The sequence below is a fragment of the Hemiscyllium ocellatum genome, unplaced genomic scaffold, assembly GCF_020745735.1.
Source record: "Hemiscyllium ocellatum isolate sHemOce1 unplaced genomic scaffold, sHemOce1.pat.X.cur. scaffold_3230_pat_ctg1, whole genome shotgun sequence".
Taxonomy (NCBI): domain Eukaryota; kingdom Metazoa; phylum Chordata; class Chondrichthyes; order Orectolobiformes; family Hemiscylliidae; genus Hemiscyllium; species Hemiscyllium ocellatum.
Window position 1 is genome coordinate 31000 of NW_026868353.1, and position 7814 is coordinate 38813.

Here is a 7814-nt window from a genome sequence, read left to right on the forward strand (position 1 = left end):
GTCCTCTTTTGAATCACCCCACACTCTCAGTAGATCTCCCCCAAGTCTTCAATATGTGTCCTGTAATCCTTTTCTGATGAACTCATGAGTGTAAGGTGGATTATTCTAAATCTGTAAACCCCTCTGTCACAGGGCACCCGCAATTTCCTCTGCTACAAGGAGAACAATCTGTTTCCCCAAACCCCTGATTCCCCAATGTCTGTTTGCTCCCTATAAGGCACACATCAGGATTGTGTTGGAACATTCTCCACTTGCCTGCATCAGTGCAGACACCAACAATATTAAAGTGAACATCCTCCAGGACAAAGCACTGTGCCTGAGTGGTGTCCCATCCACCACCTTCAGCGTTCCCTCTCCCCATCCCCAGGGTACAGTGGCATCACTGTGTAAAAGGTAGTCAGCATTGTCTGACCAGACCATAGGGCTGCTGTCTCATTAGGGAGAAATGTCTGGTGGTGGGTTTAACCTGAAGGTTACCACAGCCCAGGCAAGGGGAGAGGTTGAGAACAAGAGTCCATCTATTGTAGATGGATATTCTTGATATGTATTAACAACACCCATGTCTCTGCAACTAAAATCCCCCATTCCTTGTACCATCCTGGTAAATCTCCTGTGCCCCCTCTCAGGGACCCTGCCATCCTTCCCAATGTGTGGGTGATCTCTGGTTTGCACAGACCCAGCTGCTCTGTGTTCCTGTGGGTGATGTCATCATCGAGCAACAGTTGCATTGAACCTCACTGTCTGTAAGGGTGGGAGACACAGAAATCCCGGTAGCATTTGAGATGTATTTAGTGTGCACTTGCAATGCCATGATAGATGAGACTTTTCCACAATTATTGGAAAATAGATGAGGACAGTTAGGTGGTAGTTTTCTTTGTCACAGACCCGATGTACTACCAGAGCCTTTTTCTGTTCAGTAGACCGCTAAGATGTTTATTATAGGAATATGACAAGCTCCATTGGACTTCAGGTCAGAAAGGGTGATACTAGAGTAGATGACAGATGATTGGCCGATGTTTTGGGAGGAAAAGGAGATTGAGAGGTTTAAGGAAGAATTCAGAAGCTCAGCACAGAATCGGAAAGGGCCGTCATCAAGTGAGAAATAAACATTGGGAATCCTGAAGGCTGGAAATAAAAAAGGCACATATAGCAGAGCTTTGAGAGACTGGAGGGGATTAGAGATAGGGAGAGTAATGAAGCTGGAGGAGATGAAAGTTGGAGAGGATTCTGAGGATTGAGGATGTTACAGAGATAGAGATATTTCTGATAGACTTTTTTGAGTTTTGAGGCTGGAGAGGAATTATCGAGATAAGGAAGAGTTGTAAGACTGGATGAGGTGGCATTGACGGAGAGTTCCGAGCATAGAGGAATTTACAGAGATAACGAGCGATAGAGTCAGAACGTTATACAGCACTGACACACACCCTGTGTTCCAACCAGTCCGTGTCAACCATAAATTCGAACTGAACTAATCGCATCTACCTCCACTTAGTCCAAATCCATCCAAGCATTCCCTATCGATATACAGGTCCAAATGCTTTTTCCTCTTAGAATCCCATTCCCCTACCGTTTTACTCTACATTTACCCCTTACTAATTCACTAAACCCAATCATCCCTGAACACTATGGGCAATTGAGGACTGCCAGTTCACCTACCCTGTACATCTGTGGCTTGTGGGAAGAAACGGGAGCACCTGGAGGAACTCACGCTGACACGGGGAAGCATATCCAAACTCCGCATGGACAGCCACCCAATGCAGGAATTGAACCTGTGTCCCTGGCAGCAGTGCTAACCATTGAGCCACTGTGCCACCCTTAAATTGTAATTGTATTCACAGCTACCACGTCCTCTGCTAGTTTATTCCACATGTGAATCACTCTCTGTACAAAAACAAAAAGTAAAATTCGGAACGTCTTTTTAGGGTCTTCCTTTTCTCACCCACTCTTGAATCGCGCCCCCTCCTGGAAAGGGCACCTGCTGTTCACATTACCTATACTCTTCAGGATTTTATAAACCTCCAATAAGGTCACCCCTCAGCCTCCTACACCCCAGTGAAAGAGGTCCCAGCCTACCTAGCCTCTCCTTATAACCGAAAGCATCCATTCCCATCAACATCCTGGTAAATCTCTTCTGAACCCGCTCCGACTTAATAACATCTGTCCTATAACAGCACAACCTGAACTGAGCACAGTATTCCAGAAGAGGCCTCACCAACATCCTGTACAACCTCAATGTAATGTCCCAACTCCTATACTCAAAGGTGTGAGCAATGAAGGCAAGTGTGCTATACATCTTCTGAACAACCCTGTCTACATGTGACATAAACTGCAAAGATCTGAACCCCGAGGTCTCTTTGTTCTATATCACTATGCAAGGCCCGACTTTTAATCAGTGTAAGTCCTGCCCTTTTATCAAGATGAAATATTTGGCATTTATTCCAATCCAGAACATCCTTCTAGTATAAAGGCAATAGAAGTATACTTAAGAGGAAAATCAGTAAGGCAAAAAGGGGACAGGACACAGTTTTGGCGAATAGGGTAAGGACAATCCAAAGGGTTTTTATAAATACATTAAGAGCAAATGGGTTACTAGAGACAGAATAGGGCTCCTCAAGGATCAGCAAGGCAGCCTGTGTGTGGATCTGCAGGCGATGGGGTGGGGAGGGGATACTAAACAAGTATTTTGCATCAGCATTTACTGTGGAGAAGGATATGGAAGATATAGAATGTTGGAAATCGATGGTGACACCTTGAAAAATGTCCATATTACAGCGAAGGTGGTACTGGATGTCTTGGAACGCAGAAAGGTGGATAAATGCCCAGGATTTCATCAGGTGTGTCCTAAAATTCTGTAGGAAGCTAGGGAAGTGATTGCTGGGCCCCTTGCTGAGATTTTTGTATCAGCGATAGTCACAGCTGAGGTGCCAGAAGACTGGGGGTTGGTTAATATGATGATACTGTTTAATGAAGGCGGTTTGGACAAGCCCGGGAACTACAGACCTGTGAGCCTGATGTTGGTGCCAGACAAGTTGTTGGAGGGAACCCTGAGGGACTGGATTTGCATGTATTTGGAAAAGCAAGGACTGATTAGGGATAGTCAGCATGGCTTTGTGTGCGGGAAATCATGTCACTTACTTGACTGAGCTGTTTTATGAAGAAGTAAGAAAGTGGATTTTTGAGGGCAGAGCGGTAGATGGGATCTATATGGACTTCAGTAAGGCGTTCGACAAGGTTCGCCATGGAAGACTAGTTAGCAAGATGAGATCTCACCATACCAGGAGAACTAGCCATTTGGAATATAGAACTGCCTCAAAGGTAGAAGACAGAGGGTGGTGGTAGAAGGTTGTTTTTCGGACTGGAGGACTGTGACCACTGGAGTGCCACAAGGGTCGGTGCTGGGTCCACTACTTCTCATCATTTACATAAATGATTTGGATGTGAACATAGGAGGGATTGTTAGTAAGTTTCCAGGTGACACCAAAATTGGAGGTGTAGTGGGCAGTGAAGAAGGGTACTCCAGGTTTCAATGGGATCTTGATCAGATGGGGAAATGGGCTGAGGAGTGGCAGATGGAGTTTAATTTAGATAAATGTGAGGTGCTGCTTTTTGGAAAAGCAAAGCCTAGCAGGACTGATAGACTTAATGGTCAGGTCCGAGGGAGTGTTACTGAGCAAAGTTTCCTTACAGTGCAGGTTCATAATTCCTTGAAAGTAGAGTCGCAGGTGGATAGGATAGTGAAGGTGATTGGTATGATTTACATTATTGGTCAGAGCAGTGAGTACAGGAGTTGGGCAGTCATGTTGTGGCTGTACAGGACATTGGTTTGGCCACTCTTACAATATTGAGTGCAATTCTGTTCTCCACCTATCAGAAGGATGTTGTGGAACTTGAAAGGTTCAGAAAAGATTGGTGGCAGAATATTCTTTAAAGGGTAGAATAACCAGTGGGAGGTCATTGGACATTGGTACCAATGACACAGGAAGAGAAAAAGATAGGTCCTGATGAGAGAATATAGCAAATTAGCCTGGAATATAAAAAAGTAGATACTCGGTCGTAATATCTGAATTACTCCCAATGCTACATGCTAGTGAGAGTAGGAATAGCAGGATGGAGGAGATGAATGATTGGCTAAAGATCTGGTGTAGGGCAGAAGGATTCACATCTTTTGGTCATTGAATTCTCCTCTGGAGTAGAAGTGACTTGAATAAGAAGGATGGATTGTCCCTGAATTGGAAGGTGACTAATATCCAGGCAGGGAGATTTGCTAGTACTACTCGGGAGGCATTAAACCAGTGAGGGAGTGGGGGTAAACCTAAAGAGATAGTGAGAAAGGAGGTAAGTCTGAGGCTGGTACAGTTCAGAAATCAAACAGTCAAGGCAGAACGCGGTAGAACCGAGCAGTTACACTGCATTTACTTCAATGCAAGAGGCCTGACAGGGAAGGCAGATGAGCTCAGGTTATGGTTTGAACATGGGACTGGGATATCATCGGTATTATAGAAATATGACTCAGGGATGGATGTGACTGGCAGCTGTATGTTCCAGGGTATAGATGCTATAGGAAGGATAGAAAGGGGGACAAGAGAGGAGGACGAGTGGTGTTTTTGGTTAGGGATAGCATTAGAGTTGTGCTTGGGGACGATATTCATGGGAGTAAGTTCAGTGAAATTATTTGGACGGAACTGGGAAATAAGAAAGGATTGATCACCTTATTGTTAATATCTGCGTGTGTTTCATCTGATTGCTCTGGTTTCCTCCCACTATGTAAAGATGTGCAGGTTAGGTGGATTATCCAGGCTGAATTACCCACAGTGTTCAGGGATGTGCAGGTTGGGTGGATTATCCAGGCTGAATTACCCACAGTGTTCAGGGATGTGCAGGTTAGGTGGATTATCCAGGCTGAATTACCCACAGTGTTCAGGGATGTGCAGGTTGGGTGGATTATCCATGGGAAAGGCAGCATTACATGGGTAGGGTGGGAGTCTCTGAGGGTCAGTGCGGATGTGATGGGCTGAATGACCTGCTTCCCCACTGTCTGGATTCTCTGATAATTATAATAGTTTTAAAATAGTTCCAAAAAAGAATAGACCAGATCTAAAAGTTGCTGTTCTAAATTGGATAAAGGTGCATTGTGATTGAACAAGATAAAATCTTTCAATACTTCTTTGCTATTCCCAGGTAAAGGGACGGCTGAAAAGTGGGAACGTAACATAAGGAATAGGAGCAGGAGGAGGCCATCTGGCCCCTCCAGCCTGCTCTGCCATTCAATAAGATCAGGGCTGATCTCAGCTCCACTTTACTGCTCTCTCCCATAACCTTTAATTCCTTTCCTGTTCGTAAATCTACATTTTGACCTAAAGACATTCAAGATGAAAGTCTCAACTGTTTCAATCAGCTGGGAATTCCACAGATTCACAACCCTTTAGCTGAAGAAGTTTCTCCTGAACTCAGTCCTAAATCTGATACCCCCTTATTTTGTCGCTATGCACCATAGTTTGTCCAGTCCACAGTGGAAACAACCTCCCTGCTTCTATCTTATCTCCTCCTTTCATAATTTTATATTTTTCCTATACAATCTCCCATTATTCTAAATTCCAATGAGGATCATGCCAGTTTTGGCAATCTCTGCTCAGAAGGCAACCCTTTCAACTCCAGACTCAAACTAGTGACCCTGCTCTGCACCCCCTCCAGCGCCATTACATCCTTCCTGAAGTAGGGGACGAAAACCTGTACACAGTACTCCAGGTGTGGCCTCCCCAGCCCCCTGTACAGCTGCAGCATAACCATCCCTCTAGCAATGAAGGACAATATTCCCTTCACTGCCTTAATTACCTGCTGTACCTGCAAACCAGCTTCCTGTGATTCATGCACAAGGACACCCAGCTCCCTCTGCACAGCAGCCTGCTGCATGTTTTCACCATTTCATCATCCAGTTTGTTGTTAGTCCGACCAAAATGGATGACCTCACATATCCCAACATTGTCCTCCATCTGCCAGACCCTTAACCACTCAATTAACCTCTCTGTATCCCTGTGCAGACTGACAGTGGCCTCTGCACACATTGCTCTACCACTCATCTTAGTGTCGTCCACTTTTCATGAATCCATGCTGTGTCTGCTCGATGAGACAATTTCTATCCACATAGCTCACTATTTCTTTCTTGAGAGATCAGACATTTCCCCCACTACAGAAGTTATGCTAACACGTCCATTTTAAAATATTGGCATCACATTTGCAGCTTTCCAATCTGTTAGAACCGTCCCAGAGTCAGCAAATTTTAGTGAATTATCACGAGTGTATTTGCTATTTACCCACTGCCATTCCTTACAGTCCCCGGGGATGCATTCCATCACGGCCAGGAGACCCATCTACCTTTCGGCTGGTATCTTTCCCAGCACTGCCTCTTTACTGAGAATGATTGATTGTTTCTCTGTCTTCATCTGCCATTGCCCCCATAGGCCTGCGACAATGAGTATATAGACAGTATGTTCCTGTTAAGGCCGAGGCTGGGAGGTGTAAGGAATGCTGCTGTCAAGAGGAATTGTGGCTCTGGTCAAGAAAATGAAGGAGGGATATGGCAAGTCCAGACAGCTGGGTTTGTGTGAATACCTAGAGGTATATAGGGGCAGTAGGAGTATACTCGAGGGAAACTAAGAGGGCAAAAAGGGGACGAGAGAGCTTTGTGAAATGGGTTTGGGGAAAATCCAAAGAGATTCTAGAAATACACTAAGGACAAAAGAGTAACCAGGCAGAGAATAGGGACCCTCAAAGATCAACAAGGATGTCTATGGATCTGCAGGAGGCAGGAGAGATACTATCTGCGTATTTCATGTCCGCTTTTACTGAAGGAGGATATGGAAGTGAGAGAGTTTGGAGAAATAAATAGGGATAACTTGACAAGTGTCCATATAAGTTATGAGGCACTGGAACTTGTATAATGCATCAAGATTGATAAATCCCTGATACATGATCAGGTGAATCCCAGAACTTTGTGGGAAGCTAGGGAAGTGATAGTTGGGTCCCTCGCTGAGATATTTGTATCACCGAGGTGCTGGAAGACTGGCGCCATTATTTGAGAAAGGTGATGAGGAAAAGTCAGGGAACAATACACTGGTGAGCCTGGAGTCAGGTAAGTTGTTGGAAGGGCTTCTCAGGGATAGGATTTAGATGTAATTGGAAAGGTAAGAAATGATTAGGGACAGTCAGCATGGCTTTGTGTATGGAAATCACTAACTTGGACTTCAGAAAGACATTCAAGGTGGAAGAACTAGCTATTTGGATATAAAATTGGCTGTAAGGTTGGAGACAGAGGGTAGTGGTGAAGGGTTGCCTTTCGGACTGGAAGCCTGTGATGAGCAATATGGTGTAAGGATCGGTGCAGGGTTCACTGCTTTTCATCATTTATATCAATGATTCCTATGGTTCGTGACTTTACATAGACACCAAATTGGATTGGGAGGAAGTGGATCGGGAAGAAGGTTACCTCAGAGTACAATGGGACTTCAATCAAATGGGCTGGGGAGTGGCAGGTGGAGTGAATTCAGATAAATGTGAGGTGCTGCATTTTGAAAAAACAAATCAGGGCAGGACTTATACATTTAATGGGAAGGTCCTGGGGAGTGTTGTTGAACAAAGAGACCTTGTCGTGCAGGTTGATAGTTCTTTGAAAGTGGAATCATGGATAGGCAGGGTAGGGAAGGAGGCGTTTGGTGTACTTGGTCAGTGCATTGAGTATTGGAGTTGGGACATTGTTTTGCAGCTCTACAGGACATTGATTCAGCCACATCTGGAATTCTGCTTTCAGTCCTGGTCTC